Below are 23,553 nucleotides of genomic sequence, written 5' to 3' on the forward strand. Positions count from 1 at the left end.
GAATAGTTATGAATAGTTACTTTTTTTAAGTATCAGGGAGAAAAGTAGTACAATTGAGTTAAAATTTGTTCAGATTAATTTGGAAGATTAATATATATATTTATTATATGAGAACAATGTCATAAAATCCGATAGGGCTAATTCACAACAGATATTGATCTCAGTGCATACTTAACCGTTATAGAGAAATCTCTTCTAACCTCTTTTTGTCTTTTTGCTGTCAGTTACCATCAATCAGTTAAGCCTTTTAAAGCAAACTACAAGAGAATTCTTGGGTCACCTTTATTTTTTTACTTTTCAAAAGAAGTATATAAAAAAGGACATGTGCTTCTATTGAATGACTGAGTGTCCTGTATATTAAATATATCTTTTAAATATGCTAGACACTTTCACTGGCATGGCATACCTTACAGTTTGAGAAGGTATGTGAAACTAATTTTATTCTTTTTTCATTAGAAAGCTGACATCAGTGCCTCAGGGACTGAATTTGACATGAAAAAAATTTTCTGAAATTAGAAAAAATAAATCTGAGTGTCTGGAAATGAACACTCACCTTGATTAAAATAAAAAGAATACAACACCTTTCACTTTCAATCTTTCTTTACTAGAAAAACAGTTTTCACTTAGTGGTTTCAAACTCACCTGAGGAATGCATAAAAGACTATTTTGAATCAGTTCAACTAAGAGTTCCCAAGCATAATTTATAAAACTACTAGATTCAGACTAAAATTGAAGAGCAGATGGTGGCAATAGAATAGCCAATTATTTTTAAAGGTGACTTTTAAAAATAATAGCATGCTTTTATTTTCATATAAAATAAAGCAGGATGAACACATTAATTCAATTTTAATACTCTTTAACTTATAAAATTAAAAAAAACCTTTATAGTATGTCTAACACAGAAGCATCATTTTTGAGCAAATAAGCTAAAATCAAATGTTGATTGCTCAAAACGAAATGATGGCACAGGAAATGAAATAAAGTAACTCCATTGTGTCTATTTTAAAATTACACACATTTAATGTTTATTATTATTAATGGCATTAATCCCACATTATAATTAATGACTACTAACTATAAATATAAACCTCAAACCACCATTAATATTTTTCTTAATTCAGTGAGAAGAGTAATAAATCATCTATGCTTAATTACTCTTTTTTTTAAACAGCTTTATTAAGGAATAATTATAAGGTGTGATGAAAGGCCACATATATTTAATGTATACAACTTGATGAGTTGAGACATATGCATACGCCTGTGATACCATGCTCTATTATTCTTAAGGACTCTATATACAAGCTATATATGAGTTTATGAGCATAAATTGAGCATTATAAATTTCTCTACAAGTAACAAATAACCAAAACATGGAAATATCTTACATTGAAAGCAACCTACAAGTTTTTCCAATAGTCATTGAAAATCTAGAGCATTAGAATAATAATTTATCCCAAGGAAGTGAGATGTCTTCTATAGGTTTTGGCTTCCTCAATAGATATGCAATTTGATGAAACCAAATCTTTTTGGTTATCATGTATTTCTCTAAATTTACATTTAAAAAATAAAGTTTAAATGAATATATTTAGGATAAGAAGCTGGATAAAACTGCATACAAGAAAACTGACGATTGAGGAACGTTTATTTCTACCCTATGTTCATGACTTGACACATGTATTGCTACATGTGGTTATGAAACAAATGCAAAGCTTGGAACAAATTATATTTTGTTTTCCTGTTGGAATCAGGATAAAAATTAGATATGTTTAGTCATAGAGAAGTAAATAATGACATATTTCTTGTATACTTAAATATGTAACTGAAATAAATTCTTGCTACTTTCACATAGGATTTAAATAAGTAAAGACACTGCATATCCAATAAGCAGACAAGCTTTATTTTCAAAGTATATGATACACATACCACTAATGAAAAGCTGATCACCTGAATTTCATTAATGGATTAAACTAATAACTTTCTTTATATATGAATGAAAGTAAGACTCATGGACTGTGCTTTTATATTCATGGGGTTGCTTAAAAACCCATACTGGATTTTCAGGGCTGGGTACTTGCCTCTGATCTGCAAATTTTCTCACTCTGAAGTCATCTGTGGATTTATCTTCTAAACTACAGTAGTCCCCAGGTTCCTGGGTTATCATGAGAATTAATTCAAGCAAATTATCTCCAAAAATGTTTTTGAGCTGAAGTCAATTTTAGAGCCCTCCAAGAAAGAGGTGGATAAAAGGAAGTGGCCCTCACCTGTCCGTGATATTACCATTAATGCATTAAATAGCACTGAAAATGACAGAGTGGGCAAATGATAAACAGGATCAATATTAGTAGCTGGGAATCAAAACTTAGTTTCTATTTTGTTTTATAGTTAGCATAGATGGGAGAATTAAATATCCATGTCTACAGACATATAAAGCTATATGAATAGTCTTGTCATACTTTTCATAAGTGAATTTAACTTTATCAAACCTATATTTAAAAATGGCAATTAATGGTATGATTCACATATAGTCAAATAGATAGTTAATAATAAAATGATGACTAATTTTCATACTTTTATAATTTCATATAAGTAATCACTGGTGAGTTTTTTTTCTCAGAGTTCAATATTTCTGACATAACTTTCCTGGTTGAAATGATAATCATATGCTTGTAATGCATTTGATTTTGGGTTTACTGAACTGTACTTCATAGTAACATTACTGCCTTTCTTTTACTTATGTTCAATCATATTTAGTTTATAATCAAATTTTTAAAACATACTACTATATAGCACTAACTGACTTGTTAGATAATCAAAATAATAGTAAAGTTTTACTTTGTGTGAAAAAATATTTGTTTAAATATCTAAACATGATATCATCAAGATGATGATAGAAACAATGTTGTTTTTAGAAACAATGGGAGTGAATCACAAAGAAATAAAATAATCCATAAATGCAGAAGGACATACTGTGAGAAAGATGGAACAAGAATTCAGATTTCTAAATTCCTTTTTTTTTTTTTTTTTAGATTTTATTTATTCATTTAAAAGAGACAGAGACAGAGAGCACAAGTGAGGGAAAGGCAGAGGGAAAGAGAGCAGACTCACTAGTGAGCTGGGAGCCCGATGCGGGACTATGATCTCCGGACCTGGAGATACAACCTGAGTCAAAGTCAGATGCTTAATGATCTGAGCCACTCAGGCGCCCCAGAGCTTTCTAAATTCTTTATATGCTATCTACCAAGTCTTATGTGCCAGAACAGTCACAAAGACACACCATCATCACACATTAGCTCTACGTACGATGTCGCTGCATTATGACTACTTACCGACATTATTTTAAAATGGGCATTTTCCTCCAGAGCACGCACTTATTTATTCTTTCCTCTTTTCCAAGCTTTAATACAAATTCCAGTTAATATACATACAGTGAAATATTTGTTTCAGGCAGAGTGAGTTTATATCTATAATTGATTTAAAACTGACTACTTCTGTTATTGTTTATTTAAGGTATAATCATTTATAAGCTGCATACACCCCAAAACTACATCCATCCAAAATTTTTAGATAGTTTGCTTATGGTTGTAAGTCAAAGATAGCTATTGAATGAATGAATTAGCAAGCGACAGTATGAGGAAAAGCAATATGAACCTCTACATGTCTTCTCCATTTGCATTTTGTCACTCTACACATTACAGCCTAAGTTCCACCAGTAATACACTTCTTCTTTTTCTTTTTTTTTTTTTTTTTAAAGATTTTATTTATTTATTTGACAGAGAGAGATCACAAGTAGGCAGAGAGGCAGGCAGAGAGGGAGAGAGGAGGAAGCAGGCTCCCCGCTGAGCAGAGAGCCCGAGCGGGACTCGATCCCAGGACCTTGAGATCATGACCTGAGCCGAAGGCAGCGGCTTAACCCACTGAGCCACCCAGGCGCCCCCAACTTCTTCTTTTTCTTTGACATTAAAAAATAATGTCTATTTAGGGAGGAGTTTACACAGGTCACTAAGAACTTATGTTCCTTAATCTATATATTTTATCTGCTTTGGAAATGTTTTATACATGGATTTGTCTTTTAACTAGAGTATTTTGTTTGTATGATATCAAGTTTTTCTCTAATCAAATTTGAATTTGTAAATTGGAAATGGCCAGACTTCGCTCTGGTGGCTGAGTAATATGTGTTTATACCACTTCTTTATCTGTTCATCAGTCAATGGATGTTTGGACTTTCTATAGTTTGGGTATTGTTGACAATGCTGCTATATACATCAGGGTTTGTGTGCCCCTTCAAATCAGTATTTTTGTATTCTCTGGGTAAATATCTAGTACCACAACTGCTGGATCACCTTAGATTGAGGGTGCTTCTATTTTTAACTCTTTGAGGACACTTCATACTGTTTTTCAGAGTGGCTGCTCCAATTTGCATTCCCAGCACAGTGTAAGAGGATTCCCCTTTCTCTGTATCCTTGCCAACATCTGTTGTTTCCTGCGTTGTTAATTTTGGCCATTCTGACTGGTGTGAGGTGGTATCTCATTGTGGTTTTGATTTGTATTACCCTGATGATGAGTGATATGGAGTATCTTTTCATGTGTCTGTTGGCCATCTGTATATCTTCGTAAAAATATCTATTCATGTCTTCTCCCCATCTTAACTGGATTATCTGTGTTTTGGATGATGAGTTTAATAAGTTCTTTATAGATTTTGGATACTAACCCTTTATCAGACATGTCATTTGCAAATATCTTTACCCATTCCCAAGGTTGCCTTTTAGGCTTGCTGATTGTTTTCTTCACTGCACAGAAGCCTTTTGTCTTGATAAAGACCCAATAGTTCATTTTTGCTTTTGTTTCCCTTGCCATAGGAGATGTATCCAATAAGAAGCTGCTCCAGTGGATATCAAAGAGGTCGCTGCATGTTTTCTCCTCTAGAATTTTGATGAATTCCTGTCTCACATTTAGGTCTTTAACCCATTTTGAATTTATTTTTGTGTATGGCATAAGAAAGCAGTCCAGCTTCATTTTTCTGCATGTTCAATTTTCTTAACACCATTTGTTGACGAAACTTTTTCTTATTGGATATTCCTGATTTGTCAGAGATTAGTTGATCATATAATTGTGGGTCCATTTCTGGGTATTCTATTCTGTTCCATGATTGATGTGTCTGTTTTTGTGCTAGTACTATACTGTCTTGATGACTTCAGCTTTGTAATTAAGCTTAAATTTCAGAATTGTAATGCCTCCAGCTTCACTTTTCTTTTTCAAAATCACTTTGTCTACTTAGGGTTTTGTGTTTCCATACACATTTTAGGATTATTTCTTTTAACTCTGAAAAATGCTTGTGTTATTTTGATAGGGATTACACTGAATATGTAGATTGCTTTTGGCAGTATAGACATTTTAACCATATTTGTTCTTCTAACCCATCAGCATGGGATGTTTTTCCATTTCTTAGTGTCCTCTTCAGTTTCTTTAATAAGCATTCTATAGTTTTCAGAGTGTAGATCTTATACCTCTTTGGTTAAATTTTTTTCCTACATATCGTCTGCTTTTTAGTGCAATTGTAAATGGGATTGATTCCTTGATTTTCTGCTGTTTCATTATTTGTTTATAGAAATGCAACATATTTCTGTACATTTTTTCTATATCCTATAATTTTACTGAATTCATGTATTATTACTTTTAGAATTTTTTGGTGGAGTCTTTTGGTTTTCCTACATAGAGTATCATGTTGTTTGAAAATAGCGAAACTTTGACTTCTTTGCTGATTTGGATGCCTTTTATTTCTTTTTGTTATCTGATTGCTGATGCTAAGATGAGAAGACATATTTATAAAACATATTTTACACTGGAAATAATGTTGATTCTGAAAATGTTGAGTAGATGGTATCATTTCAACTTAATGTGCATTATGTTAATGACTTAACATTAAGTATTTAATAATTGTATTATTTAGATACTCTTTCTTTTCTTTCTTTTTTTTTTTTTTCCAAGTAATCTCCACACCCAGTGTGGGGCTGGAGCTCATGACTTCAAGATCAGAAGTCACATACTCCATTGATTAAGCTGGTCAGGTGCTCCAAAATATTTTAAATTTCAACACATAATACCCTTACTGATTTTCTTGTAGTTACACATTAAGAATCTTATCTATTATCCTGAAAAGATTTGTGTTCAACATCAATTGTTGAAAAAGTTATTTCAAAAAAAACAATTTTATCACAAAATGGTCAAGGACATATATCAAACTCCAAATTATGGAAAAACTATTTTACAAAAAATGTAAAATTAGTTGGTAAAAATCATTAAAATCAAATCCGAGTAGCTGACCTCAAATAGTGTATAGTTTATTTTCTCTACTAACACTTTGAGCTTGCTATTTATACATATGTATACAAGAATATGGTACTTTATTTTAATTTGCCCCCTGGGTGGTCATAAAACAAAAACCAACAGAAAGGCATTTCATTATATTCAATTGAGCATCAAGTTCCCCACTGACTAATAACAATTCAAACTGAATCATATTCAACAGCAAGAATACTAATAAAACAAAATGTTTCAATCACTGATAACACACATTTATTTGTCAGTAAAATAATTTTAGAATATTTGACTTGTGGATTGTTTATGCTCTTGGTTCTAATATCGCTCTCTGGTAAGATAAAGATCATGTAAAATTACATTTTATTTATTACTGCATTTAATACAATTTGATAAGCTGTAAATAAAACTAAAATGCACATATTTGCATAAGTCTTACATCTAATACAATGTGTAAAATCCAGTGCAAATAATTGACATATCTAATTAATTTTAAGTAGACTTAATCAGTGTTTCCTTACATACACATAGTTTTGAGTGGGAAAAACACCATTCCTTGTTCAATCAAACTACTGGTTTTTTATTTAATTTATATGTACAACTTTTATTTTGGAATAATATTAGATTTATATGTTAAAAGCTCAGTAGACATCATTGATCATGCTTGGTTATTTTACTAATAATAGGTGTTTGGTGATTATATTTTGAATTTTTTAGAATACATTTAAATTTTTCCTTTGAATGATAGCAGAACAATGTTTCTGTCCTCATACCCTAAACCTGTGAATATGTTACTTTACATGACAAAATGGATTTTGCAGATGTGATTAAATCAAGGATATTAAGATGAGAAAGTTACACTTTGAAGATGAAGAAGGGAGTTATAAGTCAAAAAATTCAGGTACCCTCCAAAGGTTGGAAAAGGGAAAGAAATGAATTATTTCCTAGAGCTTCCTGAGAAAAATGCAGCCCTGATGATGCTTTTTAGATATATGAAGTCTATAATTCTAAGATAATAAATTTGTATTATTTCAAGGCACTAAGTTTGTGATCACTTGTTATAGCAGCAATAGAAAATTAATACAACATCTTCACTGATGGTGTCCTAGTTGAGTACGTTTGGAATTTTTGCCTCTTAAATTAACTACAAATCCTGTTGCCCCTGTTTTCTCTAAGATGAAAGTATTAATACTACCTTCCCTTCACTCCTTTCTCTGGTGTTCCTTTATGGTCTTGGTGTTAAATATTTCCACTAGGTCTTGTTGCCTACTTCTTGCCACATTAGGAATATTAATTATTTTCACACATATCTTTTTTTTTTTTTTTTGGCCTTATAACCAGACTTAATTTTCTGTTTTTGTTTTTTTTTTTTTTTTAAGGAAGATTTTCTAGTTTTCTTTCCCTCATTAAATTTTACTAATTATTTAAGATCCATCTCAGTAGTCCAAGCAATTTCTCTTTACGGGCATGGTAGCCTTCCTTTGGGGTCCACTGACTTTTTAGGTCCTGGTACAATGTCTGACTCACAGTAGATACATAATACATCCTTTTATTGTTTTAAAAAAATTTTACATTAAAAAAGTAACTTAAATTCAGTTAATTAGCCTATAAAGTATTATTAGTTTCAGAGGTAGAGGTCAGTGATTCATCGGTCTTACATAATATCCAGTGCTCATTACATCCTGTGCCCTTCTTAATGTTCATCATCCAGTAACCCCATTCTCTCCATTCTCCCCTTCAGCAACCTGCAGTTTGTTTCCTGTGATTAAGAGTCTCTTATGGTTTGTCTTCCTCTCTGATATGTTCTTGTTTTATTTTTTCCTCTCTCCCTCCAAAATCCTCTGTTTTTTTATTCCATATATGAGTGAAATCATATGATAATTGTCTTTCTCTGACTTATTTTCCTTAGCATAATACTCTCTAGTTCCAATCATAGCCAATGGCAAGATTTCATTGTGGTTTTTTTTGGTGGCTGAGTAATATTCCACTGTGTGTATGTGTGCGTGTGTGTGTGTGTACATATGTGTGTGTGTGTGTATAGACACACATATATATACACATATAGATGAACATCTTCTTTATCCATTCATGTGGCAAGGGACATCTGAGATCTTTCCATAGTTTGGCTATTGTGGACATTGCTGCCATAAACATTGGAGTGCAGGTAGCCCTTTGGATTTTTGGATCATTATATTTGTATCTTTAAGGTAAATCGCTAGTAGTGCAATTGCTGGGTCCTAAGGTAGTTCTATTTTTAACATTTTGAGGAACCTCCATACTGTTTTCCAGAGTGGCTGAGGCAGCCTGCATTCCTATCAATAGTGTAAGAGGGTTCCCTTTTCTCCACATCCCTGCCAACATTTGGTGTTTCCTGTCTTGTTACTCTTAGCCACTTTGGTGGTGAGGTGGTATCTCATTGTGGTTTTGATTTGTATTTCCCTGATGCCATGTGATGTGGAACATTTTTTCATGTGTCTGTTGGCCATTTGAATGTCTTCTTTGGAGAAATGTTTGTTCATGTCTTCTGCCCATTTCTTCATTGGATTATTTGTTCTTTGGGTGTTGAGTTCAATAAATTCTTTATAGATCTTGTATATTAACCCATTACCAGATATATCATTTGCAAATATCTTCTCCCATTCTGTTGGTTGTCTTTTGGTTTTGTCGACTCTTTTCTTTGCTGTGCAAAAGCTTTTTATCTTGATGAAGCCCCAATAGTTCAGTTTTGCGTTTGTTTCCATTCCTTTTGAGACGTGTCTAGAAAGAAGTTGCTGTGGCTAAGGTTGAAGAGGTTGTTGCCTGTGTTCTCTCGGATTTTGATGGATTCCTGTCTTATATTTAGGGCTTTCATCCATTTTGAGTTTATCTTGGTGTATGGTGTAAGGAAATGGTCCAGTTTCATTCTTCTGCATGTGACTGTCCAATTTTCCCAGCAAATTTTTTTGAAGAGACTTGTCTTTTTTCCATTAGGTATTCTTTCCTGCTTTATTGAAGATTAGTTGACCATAGAGTTGAAGATCCACTTCTGGGGTCTCTATTCTGTTCCATCGATCCATGTGTCTGTTTTATGTGCTGGTACCATGCTATCTTGATGATTACAGCTTTGTAATACATCTTGAAGTCTGGAATTATGATGCCACCAGTTTTGGTCTTCTTTTTAACATTGCTTTGGCCATTTGGGGTCTTTTCTAGTTCTATACAAATTTTAGGATTATTTGTTCCAGCTCTTTGAAAAAAGTTGATGATATTTGACAGGAATTGCACTGAATGTTTAGATTGCTGTAGGTAGTATAAACATTTAACAATATTTGTTCTTCCAATATATCAGCAGGGAGTGTTTTTCAATTTCTTTGTGTCTTCCTTAATTTCTTTCATGAGTGTGCCATGGTTTTCTGAGTACAGATCCTTTGCTTCTTTGTTTTTTTTAAAATGTGAATTAAAGTTCTTTTGAAGTCAAAAGATACTGAGAATTAGACATATATAAAATAGTAAGGAATGAAATTTTCTCTCTTTATACAATAAATATATTTCTAAAAATGTTCTACTATAAATACTTTTCAAGTATGCTGGCAGCTAATCAGAATAATAATGTGGACATATCTGTTCAAATACTATTTGACATGTTTGGAACACTTCATACACTTAGCTACCAACCATGTGTAGGATCAAAATTTTCTCCCTAAAAATAAGATAATATTTGCCATTTATTTCTCATTTTCTAAAGAGTGTATAGTGAAGTTTACTAGTGGCTACATGATGTCAATATCCCAATAGATTAAATAAGGAAGGAGATATCAGAATCCAGCTGTCTTCTAATTGTCAGTCATTAAGGAGATAAGAAAAAATATATAAAATGAGTCTACTTTCCTCATTATTTTAATTGGATTGTAAATTACGGTTATTTTTCTTAAAATTTTATTTTGTTAGCATGCAATGGATTTAATACTGTAATTTTAAACTGAACAAATCGCTTTAAGTTTTCTCAGTTTTAATTTCTAATACATTAAACACGAATCTATAGAATTCATCTAAATGAAAACACTTTTGGATTCTCAATAATTTTTAAGAATTCAAAGGACTCTTGAGACCAAAAAGTTTGATAACTGCTGACATATGTCAAAGCATATATGCAACACCACTGGACCTCGTACTAGCTCTGCAGAAGAATCACCCAGGGAGCTGTTAAACAACAGTAATGTATAGGCTCCATCCACAAAACTTCTGTGAATCTTTGAAAATATTTATGTTCAATTATATACTTCTTGTTTGTATAAGCTAAATGTGCTCAGTGGTGCTTCTTGCTGCATAAACATAGTGAAAGTAGATAAAAATAAATTCAGTGTGTATATTCCATTTTATTCAAATCATGCCAAAAATGTTTGCAGACCTTTAGAAAATATAAAATGTAGGGTAGAAGGATTTGCAAGAAAAACTGAATGTTGAAGAGAATGCATAGTTTAAACCATGATGCTGAGCAAAAATAACAACAAAAGTGACAAGAAAGGTAGTTGAAATAGAGAATCAATTCTGCATTCAGCACCTGAGGATAATTGAAATCACTGAGACTGAGTAATGACTTGACACAGTTTTTATGGGTAATGGTTGATAGATTGAATACATTTGAACAAGCTTGAGGATTTTCCCTCTGGTAATATCTGCAATGTCTCTAAAATGGAAAAATCCTGAAGTTGCATCATCCATATTATTATCTGAAGACTCAGGCCACTTGAAAATAAAGTGTGGAATTCAGCTTTAAAGATTAAGTCTTATATGGAGAATTAAAACACTAACAAGTAGGAGATATAGTCAAAATAATTATATACTTTAAGTATTTATTATATTATATATATTATATATCATTTCTTACATTCAATGTATATCTATTAATGTCTATTAATATTTATTATATTACATATAATTTATCCAGTTATTAGTACCTACATATTAATTGCCTTTTTAGTACCCACTGGTAATATTTATATTTGAGATACACTCATATTCCTCTTCATAAAAGAGAATAAAATAGGCTTTTAAAATAGTATTTTGCTAAAAATTATTCTTTGAATATCAAATAATATAGTGCCCCCTCAACTTGGCAAAGTTTAATTGCAGATGTTAATAAAAATAAAAGAACTGTAAAACTTTTATATCTCTTATTATTTTACTAGATTAACTTCACACCGTGAAGAATATCTTAAAATCTAGTTATATCAGATACATGAAAAAATGTTCATCATCACTAGCCATCAGGGGGATTCAGATTAAAACCTCATTGAGATACCACCATATACCAGTTAGAATGGCCAAAATTAGCAAGACGGGAAACAACGTCTGTTGGAGAGGATGTGGAGAAAGCGGAACCCTCTTACACTGTTGATGGGAATGCAAATTGGTGCAGCCACTTTGGAGAACAGTGTGGAGATTCCTTAAGAAACTAAAAATAGAGCTTCCCTATGACCCTGCAATTGCACTACTGGGTATTTCCCCAAAGATACAGATATAGTGAAAGGAAGGGCCATCTGTACCCCAATGTTCATAGCAGCAATGGCCATGGTCGCCAAACTGTGGAAAGAACCAAGATGCCCTTCAATGGACAAATGGATAATGAAGATGTGGTCCATATACACTATGGAGTATTATGCCTCCATCAGAAAAGATGAATACCCAACTTTTCTATCAACATGGATGGGACTGGAAGAGATTATGCTGAGTGAAATAAGTCAAGCAGAGAGAGTCAATTGGTCATATGGTTTCACTTATTTGTGGAGCATAACAAATAACATGGAGGACATGGGGAGATGGAGAGGAGAGTGAGTTGAGGGAAATTGGAGGGGGAGATGAACCATGAGAGACTATGGACTCTGAAAAACAATCTGAGGGATTTGAAGGTGTGGGGGGTGGGAGGTTGGGGGAGCAAGGTGGTGGGTATTACGGAGGGCACATATTGCATGGAGCACTGGGTGTGGTGCGTAAACAATGAATTCTGTTACGCTGAAAAGAAATTTAAAAAAAAATCTAGTTACGACTTTTTGTGCCTAGTTTACTATTCACCATCAATGTTAGCATTGTCAGTGCAAATGTATATTCAGATAACGCATATTTTTTTGTACAGGAATCATGAAAAAATCAACATGAACAATTATTTAAATCACCAGGCTCACCTCTTCATAATAGGGGCACTTTCAAAGCAGTTCATCTTTTTTAATAGTCATTTAATAATTAAGATTATGTTAGACTCATAAAATTACAAAACTAGTATCGAGAGTTCCTGAAAACATTTTATAGAGCTTTCCTGTGTGTTAAAATTTTACAGAACCATGAAACATTCATCAAATATAAGAAATCATTCTTAGTATAATACTATCAACTAAGATACAGAACTTATTTGGGTTCATCATGTTTCCTATTAAAGTCTTTTTTTAAACCACTTTATTGAGGTATAATTGGCATGTGAAAAGATTCAACTGGACTACTTTAGGGAAAGTATACACCCACAAAACTATCACTATTTTCAGGGACATAGACATATTTGTCGCTTCCCAAAGTTTCCCATTATTATTGTTGTTATTATTAGTTTGTATGTGATTAGAACATTTAAAGTAATATCTACCCTCTTAGCAAATTTTATACAATTTGTATACAATTCAGCACTGTTAACACCAGACACTATGCTATATAGTAGATTTCCTTGAACTTCCCTGTCTTGCATAACTGAAACTTTGTACCCTTTGACCATTGACTCCCCCACTCACACTTTCTCCCAGCTACTGGCAGCTACCATTCTATTCTCTACTTCTGTGAATTTGACTACCTTAAATACCTCAGATAAGTGGAGTCATACAGTATTTGTCCTTTTGTGACTAGCTTATTTCACTTAGCATGATATCCTCCCAGGAAGCCTAACAGCCACAATGAAACAAGTACTAAGAGCGAATTCTGTGCTTCCTGCTTTAACTGACTTTTATCAGTTAGTTTTACTATCCTAGCATGTTACTGTGCTTCTTCTCATCAAAGAATCTGATTATTTCCTACCCTTCAGCTTGCTGATACTGTATTTAAACACCCATAGTTTTTTACCTGATCTTTTTTTCTAGCTTTGCTAGAAGAATCTTTAAAAAAAAAAAAAATTCAGTTCATGTGAATTTCAGCCCAAAACTCTCCAATATCTTCCCAATTCAAAGTAAATACCAAGTCCTTTGAAAGTCCTGCTATCCTTTCTCATAGGATCTGATCCCTCTTTACTCTTACAAACTCACTACAACCTCATTTCTCTCTCCACTCTGGTCTCCCCGGCAGGCATCCCAAGTGTTCCAAAATACATTAGGCAAACTCTTGCTAGTGCATTTACAATTGTTATAACTTCTGTCTATAAATTTTTCCTCCCGTATAACCACATCGGGTATCAATTCTTTCTTTGGTCATTTGCCAAATGAAACTTTCTTCATGATTCTTAGAATATCTAAAATTGTATCCTCCATTACCTCTAATATTCAAAGCTTATCCTGTTTGACTTATGTTTTATAATCATCCCCAAGTCATATATTATTTATTTATTTATTATTTATTTTATATTTGTTTATTTATTTATTTATTTATTTATTTAAAGATTTTATTTATTTATTTGACAGAGAGAGATCTCAAGTAAGCAGAGAGGTAGGCAGAGAGAGCGGGGGAAGCAGGCTCCCTGTTGAGCAGAGAACCTGATGCGGGGCTCAATCCCAGGACCCTGAGACCATGACCCGAGCCGAAGGCAGAGGCTTAACTCACTGAGCCACCCAGGCTCCCCAATTATTTTTATTTTTATGTGTATTCCCTAATAGAATATAAGCTTCATAAAGTAAATATTTTTGTTTTATTGGTTCCTTATGTTATGTGTGGCTCCTAAAACAGTGATCCAGGACTATTTTTTAACTAGATTAATTAAAAATGCATTATAGTTATCACTTCATTATGAATTTAACTTTAAGACAAGAAATAATCTCTTGTATTTAGAGTAACAAAATACATTTTGAATATCATTAACTTTATTTTGAACTTTAGCTTATTATTTATTTGTAGACTAGAAAGTAAAGGTGTGCTTCCCTATGCCTTCAATTCCAAAACTAGTTTTTAAATTTACAACAAAACTCAAAAAAACACAATTTTTTTTTGCCTTCCAAAAAAAGTTACTGTTTTCTCTCTAATTATCCAGGTGTTTGGTTTAAGTGACTTTCATTATATCACTCATGGGGTAATCTTCAAATTATCATCATCAAACTATTTTTTTTTAAGTCCCAAGGTTTTAAAATATTCCATTACAAGCTAAAAGCATATTTGTGTTACTTGCTAAACTTTAAAATATATTTCTATCTTGTTAAAATATTTTAAAAGATACTCATTAACATACTTATTTTTAACATTTTGTAGAAAGAAGAATGCTCAGATAATAAATAAAAATGGGCTTTGTAGAGATGCCAAATATTAAAAGGAAACATTACTAAAGTGTCTCCACTCTAGCAGAGGGTTTGGCAAACTACTGTCCATGGACCAAATCCAGTCTTCCACCTGTTTTTTGTTAATAATATTTTACTGGAGCACAGCCTGACTCGTTAGTTTTGAACTGTCTATGGATGCTTTTGTGTTTTAATAGTAGAGTTGAGTTATTGTAAAAGAGACATATGGTCTACAAAGCTGAAAGTATTGACCCTATCTGACACTTTGCAGACAAAGTTTGGCAAATGCTACGCTGGTAAAAGATGAGGGTTAAATTGTAAAAAATGAAAAGGAGTAAAACTCTATGACTACCATGAAATTCATGGAACATTATAGCTGGTGTTCATAAGCCATATTTGCAAATAGACTGAGCTCCCAAGGGAAATCAATATAGATAAACATTAAAACTGAGAGCTATCATGAATATTGGATTATATTATTTATCAGGAGTGTATCCAAATGTTGTCTCAATGTTGGGATAAACAAATGCAGTAAAAATGGATTGTAACAGATAAAAATGTAAAGAACTGTATCATGTTACATAGCCACTGTTTTGTGTCAATGTTTGCTATTTCTCAAGGAACATGAAGATATGCTACTTAAATATCCCTTCACTGGGCACCTGGGTGGCTCAGTGGGTTAAGCCTCTGCCTTCAGCTCAGGTCATGATCTCAGGGTCTTGGGATCAAGGCCCACATCTGGCTCTCTGCTCAGTGGGGAGCCTGCTTCCCCTCCTCTCTCTGCCTGCCTCTGCCTACTTGTAATCCCTCTGTCAAATAAATAAATAATTTTTTTTTAAAAATCCCTTCACCAGCAGCCCCTGATTTTTTTAAAGTTTTTTTGTTTTTTGTTTTTTGTTTTTTTACAAAGTAAACTAGTAGTTTACTAGTGCCTAATAAAGAATTTTATTGAACATTATTTTCATCCTCATTTTTTTGGCTATTCTACTTTATTTCATTTCTTTTCAGTGTTCCAGCATTCATTGTTTATGCACCACACCCAGTGCTCCATGCAATACTTGCCCTCCATAATACCCACCACCAGGCTCACCCAACCCCCACACCCCTCCCCTCTAAAACCCTCAGTTTGTTTCTCAGAGTCCACAGTCTCTCATGGTTTGTCTCCCCCTCCAATTTCGCCCAACTCACTTCTTCTTTCCATCTCCCAATATCCTTGAGATTGTTTTTTAGCATCCAGACTTACCACATAAGAAAGAAAAATAACAGTCCTGGTAGTGTTTGTTCAAAGACGAGCAGTAGTTTTGATCACTTTTGGTCTATAAGAGTGGTAGAAAGAGGGAGAACTACAGAATGAAGCAAAACGACCAAAAAATTGGAATAACAATACAGTTGACTTCAGTAAAGTCTGTGCTATCTAAACCCTCCCCCTGAGCATAAATAGAAGGGTGTGAACCACACAGACTGTGGAAATGGTACTTATGTATACTACTTACCTCTTTATACAAATCACCATAAGATGTAAGGTCCTAAGTCAATAATAATCTTTTATTAACTCATGAATCTACAACTTTGGTGGTTATTGGTGGAGAAAAGGACCTGCTCTACTCCACATAGCATCACCTGGAGTTATTCAGAGGACAGTAGGGATACAGAGTTATTTGAAGGCTCACTCACCCACATGTCTGATGGTTTGGGGTTGGCTTTTGGCTGGGGCCTCACCAAAAGGCTTTCAGCAAGAACATCTCCCTGTAGCTGTTTGACTTCCTCACAGCATGATGATTTGGTTCCAAAAATGAGCATTCTGAGAGAGAACCAGGAAAAGCTACATTGTCTTTTAGCCTCAATAATCATATTCAATCACTCTTGCCATAGTTCAATAGAAAGGTACACATCTTCTCCCATTTGGTAGTAGAGTGTCAAAGTTCTAAATAAGAACATAGAAAACTGGAAATGTTGTGACCATTTTTGAAATATAATCGGACACACTAAGAGTAAATAAAACATTATTTTAAGTGTTATATATGTCACAATTTGTATCCAAATCTTATTTACATAAGAAAAATTGAATATGCTTTTTACTATACTGCAGCTTATCAAAAATAATTTTTGAAGAAGAAGACAAAAAATATCTAAAAGTGTTCTAGGCATCAAATTAATTTCTTTTACCAAATTACAGTATGCAGTCACAAAATGGATGAAAAATAAAATGATGCAGAGAGCTTAGTTTTTGATTTTCCATACACCATAACAAATGAAGGGCTATGGTATGGAAGTTCTTCTATAGTTGGTGAGGATATAGCTCAGTATTAGCAGAATGACTAGTTCCACAAAGACGTTATCTTAGAAGCATTGGTCCATGCTTCCCTGGTCTTCAGTCCCCAATGATGAGTTTCAAGATGCCAAAGATATTGTCGATTCAGAACCTGTGAGATGAGCTCTTTTGCATTTCATGAATGTTTCACATCTTTTAGTCCCTTCTGATGGCTGCTGGCTGCCCACCAGGGATATGCGTTTCATACTCCTGAGTACTTAGGGAGAAGGTGGATGGTCAGGATTCGTTTGTACTAACTCTCTACCAGGTCTGAAGTTGCTGAAGTTTATAGTTGTGCTAGAGCTATTTTTATACTATAAACACCACAAAACATTAAAACATAAATAGATTAAATATTTTTAAAATTCCTTCTCAATTCTAGACAAAAACCTCAGAAAAATGAAAGAATGGACACAGGAGATGTGATGAAGCAAGAAACTGTTGATGCTTGCAATTTTCTATTTAAAACACCAACCACACAGTGACCCCATATACAAAAACAAGAAAGGATGGGGGTTGTACCTTGGAAATAAATTATAGTGCCTTTTTTTTAAACATGTTCTATTTGACTTGTAGCAAAGTCGGAAAATCAGTAAAGGGGTTGACCTCGCTACTAACACGTGCATGGCATCTGATGCTCCAGGGATGTGGGAGATTACCCTGGTATGTGCTCACATCACCAGCTCCTCAATTCCATTAAGAAAGACTATGCCTCTCTTTTTCCTGACACCCTGGTTAATATTACCAAAATCTAGTCATGAAAAACTGATTTTGATCAACATCATAATTTACCATATGTCACCGGAGTCAAAATGGAATATTTTCCCAAGGAAACCAGTAACATCATGAAGAATTTAAAAATCAATGAAGTATTAGAAGAGAAACATCACACTGTTGAAAGTCTGTGATGTACACGTTAGGGTAGAAAGGAGTGAAGCAGGTGTTGAATTTTATGAGGATATGGAAGCAGAATATCTGCTTTTGAAGCCAGTTTATTCTATTTACAATGCATAGTCTGTAACTCATTATTATGCTCAGCAATACATGATACACAGATTTGAGGAAGGGTGGTCTTTGCCCTGATAAGTTAAATTAAAAAAGAAAATTAGTATTGAAAATAAAATATTTCTCTGAAAGCAGAGTTTTTGAATACTGTCAACCATAGTGGTTTTTTCTGGAGACACAGAGGATATTTCTAGGTATGAACGTGAATTAAATATACACTGAATTGTAAATAGTTGAAATAACATAAAAGGTTGCCAGTTAAAGGAGGGAAATAATATGACTAATGTGCTTTTGCTTGAATGATTTTTTACAGCTGAATTATAAGTACGATAAAATGGACATATTGACAGAATATTAACTCCATTGTGCTGGAGGCAGGACATATTAAAATATTTGTTCTACTTACTTTTCAATGTCATGCTCATATCCTTTATAACTAAAAGGATATTTATGTATTTGTTAGAAGTTTTGTTTATCTAGGTATATGAATTGCTAATTTTGATAGATAAGGAACTGAGGACTGATTCAATTGTGCAAATATTCAGAATTTTTATTAGGGTGCCAAGTATAATAAACTATATGTCTACATTTTTTTTATCTGTTTCTGAGGAGGAGATGATTTAAAAAAATGGACTGTCACTAAACATTTCAGTTTATCTCCATGGATCTCAATGAAATCAAATCATGTAATAAAGGCTGAAACTTCATCTAGCAGCATAATATGCTCCTGTCACCCTTTATTAACATGACAAGGTTTAAGCCATAATTCATGTATGCAGGTTTGTTTCTCATTATTCATAGGTACTCTTTTGTCCTTAAGATTTCTAACTCAGAAATGATATTCAAATTTAGGATATTCTGTAAATCTCTGACAATTACACCAAAAGTATAATTTGTTTGCTGTTGAATAATTTATATTTATAAGAAAAGACCTTCCATTTCTTCTAAATGCTGATTTTTTCAGATGCATTCTATATACATATCTCATATATAACATAGTCCATATATGTGTTGTACAACACATATATGTTCTTCCCTTGAGGAAGGACTGCCCTTCCTCAAATCTGTGTATCATGTATTGCTGAGCATAAAAAATGCCACTACTTTAACATTTATTTTACTTTAGAAAAATGTATATTAAAAATATAAACTTATTTATAATAATGACAATATTCATCTTTTACGTATTACATTTTAGATTTTCCTAAGAACATTCAAGATAGTTAAACTCTTAGCTTGAATTACTTGGGGCTAGTAGCCATATTCCCATGAAAAATTCAATGAATCAATATGACATAAATGAAATAAAGCTGTTGTGTTTATTAAGATAATATAAAACTATAAAGCAATCTGAAAGAAGATTGACTTATTGATCATAAAATTCTTAGAAAAAATAAGTGTATCAATGAAAACCTTTTAAAAAGAAGCATACTGTAAGTCCCCATGTCCTTGGGGTACCAGGTGGTGGGTATTATAGAGGGCACGGATTGCATGGAGCACGGGGTGTGGTGCAAAAATAATGAATACTGTTATGCTGGAAATAAAATAAATAAATAAATAAATAAAATTAAAAAAAAAAAAAAAAAGAATTGCTCAAAATTCTTACAGCATAAAAAAAAAAAAAAGAAGCATACTGAAGTGTGACCAGTTTGGCCTAATATCAAAATATATTTTAAAGCCTCAGATTTTAGAAACATGTATTACTACAAGACTAAATTGATGAACAATGAAATAAAATAGAAAGTCCAGAAAATGATTTAAATGCATTTGGAAAGTTACTCTATGACAAAATATCACCTCTAATCAGTGGTCAGCTATGTAGAAAATTCTGAAGATTTTATAAAAATTCTATTAGAAATAAGAAGTGAGATTAGTAATACCGTGGGCTACAAAATTAATATAATATTTATAAAAACTTATGAAAAAAAGCTTTTCTTTCCATCTTCGTTTCTCATCTTTATATCCTGTAGTCATGTTTCTCATCTAATTTCACTGGCTGGGCTCTCCAATACAACATTGGATAAAAGCAATGAGAGGACATATCCTTGTTTTGTTCCTAAGTGCAAAAGAATTCATTCACTTTTTAGTATTAAATATAATCTTAGCTTTGGTACTTTTTTCTCATAAATGTACTTAATCATGTTAAGGAAGCTCTCTTCTCTTTCTAATATATTAATAACTGAGAGTTTCACCTTTAACACGATTTTTCTGCATTATTGAGATACTAGAAATTTTTTAAAAGTTCCTTTATGTTGTGAATTACAATTAATTATTGAATATTAAATCCTGTATTGCTTGAATGAAAAGCACTTGGTCACAATATATTTTAGTCATTACATTTTACTACATTTAGTACCACCTGCATAATTGATGAGACCTAGAGCAAAATGAAAACATTCAACCCCTTGTTCAAAAAGGAAGGAAAAGAAAAGGAAAGCAGGAAAAGCATGCTTTTAAAATGTTCGAAATGATACAGCTTTTCTTTTTTTTTTCTGTATCTTTGTCATATACTTAGCATTATGTTCTTTCTTTGATTTTTGATGTTCTACATGATGAAAAATTAATAATTTAAATTATTAGAATGACATTTATCATCATATTGTGTAATACCACTTTTAAATGCAGAGACACGAACACTTAACTCTTATGCACAACCATCAAAATTGCACACTTCATATTTTGTGGCTCTTATATGTATACGCATTTCATTGTTTTTAATTTTTTAAATATTGTGTTTATTTGAGAGGGAGACCGAGCAGTGGGGGAGGGCAGAAGGAATGACATAAAGAGAGGGAAGCAGACTCCAAGCTGAGCAGGAAGCCCGTGGTGCTCGACCCCAGAACACAGGGATCATGACCTGAACTGAAGGCAGACACTTAACTTACTGAGCCATCCAGGCTCCCCAATGCATTTCATTCTTTTTTTTTTTTTTAAAGATTTTACTTATTGATTTGACAGAGATCACAAGTAGGCAGAGAGGCAGGCAGAGAGAGGAAGGGAAGCAGGCTCCCCGCTGAGCAGAGAGCTTGATGTGGGGCTCGATCCCAGGACCCTGGGATCATGACCTGAGCCTAAGGCACAGGCTTTAACCCACTGAGCCACCCAGGTGCCCTTTGCATTTCATTCTTAACAGGGGGAAAAAAACAAAAAAGAAAGCACTGCAGAAACCTAGCTCAACTATTGCTGTTTTACTTATGCGTAGTACATACTAAGGGAAACTCTCTATCTTTGGCTTACTGGTGAGTATGAATGCTCCAAAAGGAAAATGAAACAAAAATATGGGTTATTCCATTTCCCCTTTTATTTCTATGTCATGATATTCAGCATAAGTATTTGGTTAGTACTGAAAAGTTCATATGGAAAGCACAGCCTCTTAGGATGATCAGTGACCTGGCTTGTTCTGTCATAGCTCTTGATGAAATGAGCACAGAATCCTCATTGCCTCCGAAGCTGCTGGTTCAGCAAAATTCAAAGTGAACACAAGGTGAGCTACCATAACATAACAAGCTTACCTCAAATTCTCCAGACTCTCACTGAACTACCCTGCATTTCAGATTCATCAGAATCTGTTGCTTACTGGATATACAAAGGAGGCATCCACAAACTGGGAAATGCATATTGTTTGTATCTCCTCTGCTCACATGCAAGCCCAGTGGTCACGTCAGACTTTGCTTGTAAAACACAGTTTAAAAATAAAATTATTAAGAATTTCAAGATGGTGATATCGGGGCATTAAGGGCACCATAAATACTGGGTTCTGTGCATCTGCACAATTCACAGGCCCATGAAGTTGATCCTGTTATATATGTGATAGACATGTTTATATTTTGCAAATCAAAACTCTGTTAAAAAGAGAAAACAAACATATGCGTTGTCCCCTCTATTTAAAAATTAAATATATATAAACACATCTTATTCTAGTTATTTTCTTCAATCATACACTTTGCTTTTTATACATTTTACATTGACTTTTCTTGCTTGAACATCAGTAGGGAATCAATCTTTCACAAAACTAAGGAGGTGCAGTAATATTATTATTGTTCTTACTGTTTATATCATTGTTACAACTACTGCTATTTCCAAAAATTGGATAGTGGAGTCACTTAAACTATCTATATTTTTTATGGCATCCATGTTTTCTAATAACAACAAGGTTACCAGATCCAACCCGACATTTTCCTTGCTCCCCGGGGACATGGAAGATCAGTGACATTTAGGGTGTAACTTTAGGGAACCGTAGTATGAGAGAAATAATAAAAATGCTAGAGATGGGCATGAGAGTGCCAAGAGTCCTCTGATATTCTTCAGCCATGAATGATGTGCAGTGATGTGGAAATGCCTTATGAAAGATGTGGACTCATTGATTAGACCAGTCTACTTTTTTCTCAGAGAATATGTTTCATCTATCACCAAAATGTTCTATAATAATGACGGATAAATTTGCAAAAATCCTAGACAATACAGATTATTTTTTTTATTTTCCTCAGATTTACTGAAAGATGTGTCATATTTCTTATTTCTTTACCTCTTTTTACTACCACTCCTGAAGTATAAAATAACCGGTTTTGTATTTAAGCCACATATAATTTTTATTTTTGTGTAATATATTATCTTCAATTTTTGATAAGACGTTTGTCTTCTGTTTTGATCTGAATTTATAAGTAGAATCTTTAAATTTAAATAGTTTTGGTCACCCTATTTAGATGAAAGGCAAAGTTACAAAAACAAAACATTTAATGCCAGATTGACTAGAAACCAAGCTCTTAAAATTCCATACTCCTATGAAGGAATTAATCCTTTGATGAGCATACAGAGATAGAGCAGGATTGGCTGTCTGAGTCCTGACATAAAGACAAGTTTAACTTAGGGTCTACAACATGTACCAAGGAAGCAGGCACATTTGTTACTTTTTGCTTTCCTGAGAGAGATCCTAAACGCATTGCTCCATCTATAACTCCTGTCAAGGTGTAGAATTTTCTGGTCAGCAGCCTTAAGACTCATCTTACTTAGGAGTTGTTCATGTTATCTTACTGTGGCTATGATGTGGAAGTCAGCCAAAAACAGGGTAATAAAAAGGAAAGAGGCAATTATCTAAAGAATGAAAGTAACAATATGCACTTGTGACAAGAGGGAAGAAAATGACTGGATGCTTGTCTCAAATAAAGAGATAACATTATGAGTTCAAGGGAAGAGGCGGTAATACATTGCTTTATACCTTATATATATACATGCACCATAAAGAGAAAATAGTGTGATACTAGGGAATGAGAGAATGGGAATTTGTAGGGAATCCGCTTTGGGCATTTTAAGTAAGCCTCTTTAAAATGATACACATCTTCTACAAGGACAAGCTTTGCATACCAGATAAATATTAGAGAACAGAAGATTTAATTCCCTAGTAACATCACAATCCTGGGATAATGCCTCTCTGAATTCCCTTATTTACATAATTAGGAGGAACAATCTTTTCCAGGTGAACTGTGATGTAGA

At 33.2% G+C, this 23,553-nt stretch overlaps 1 long non-coding RNA gene across 1 annotated transcript in view; it reads right to left on the reverse strand.

Moving 5' to 3' along the window:
* LOC116585661 overlaps positions 1-21,656 on the reverse strand; it is an 80,455-nt gene extending 58,799 nt beyond the window's left edge. The window contains exons 1-2 of the long non-coding RNA XR_004283753.1: positions 21,576-21,656; positions 16,422-16,548 (exon numbers count right to left, since the gene is read on the reverse strand). This is a non-coding gene — a long non-coding RNA (uncharacterized LOC116585661). The remainder of the gene's footprint in view (positions 1-16,421; positions 16,549-21,575) is intronic.
* Between the last annotated feature and the right edge of the window lie 1,897 nt (positions 21,657-23,553).

Source organism: Mustela erminea, chromosome 3, assembly GCF_009829155.1.
Source record: "Mustela erminea isolate mMusErm1 chromosome 3, mMusErm1.Pri, whole genome shotgun sequence".
Lineage (NCBI taxonomy): Eukaryota > Metazoa > Chordata > Mammalia > Carnivora > Mustelidae > Mustela > Mustela erminea.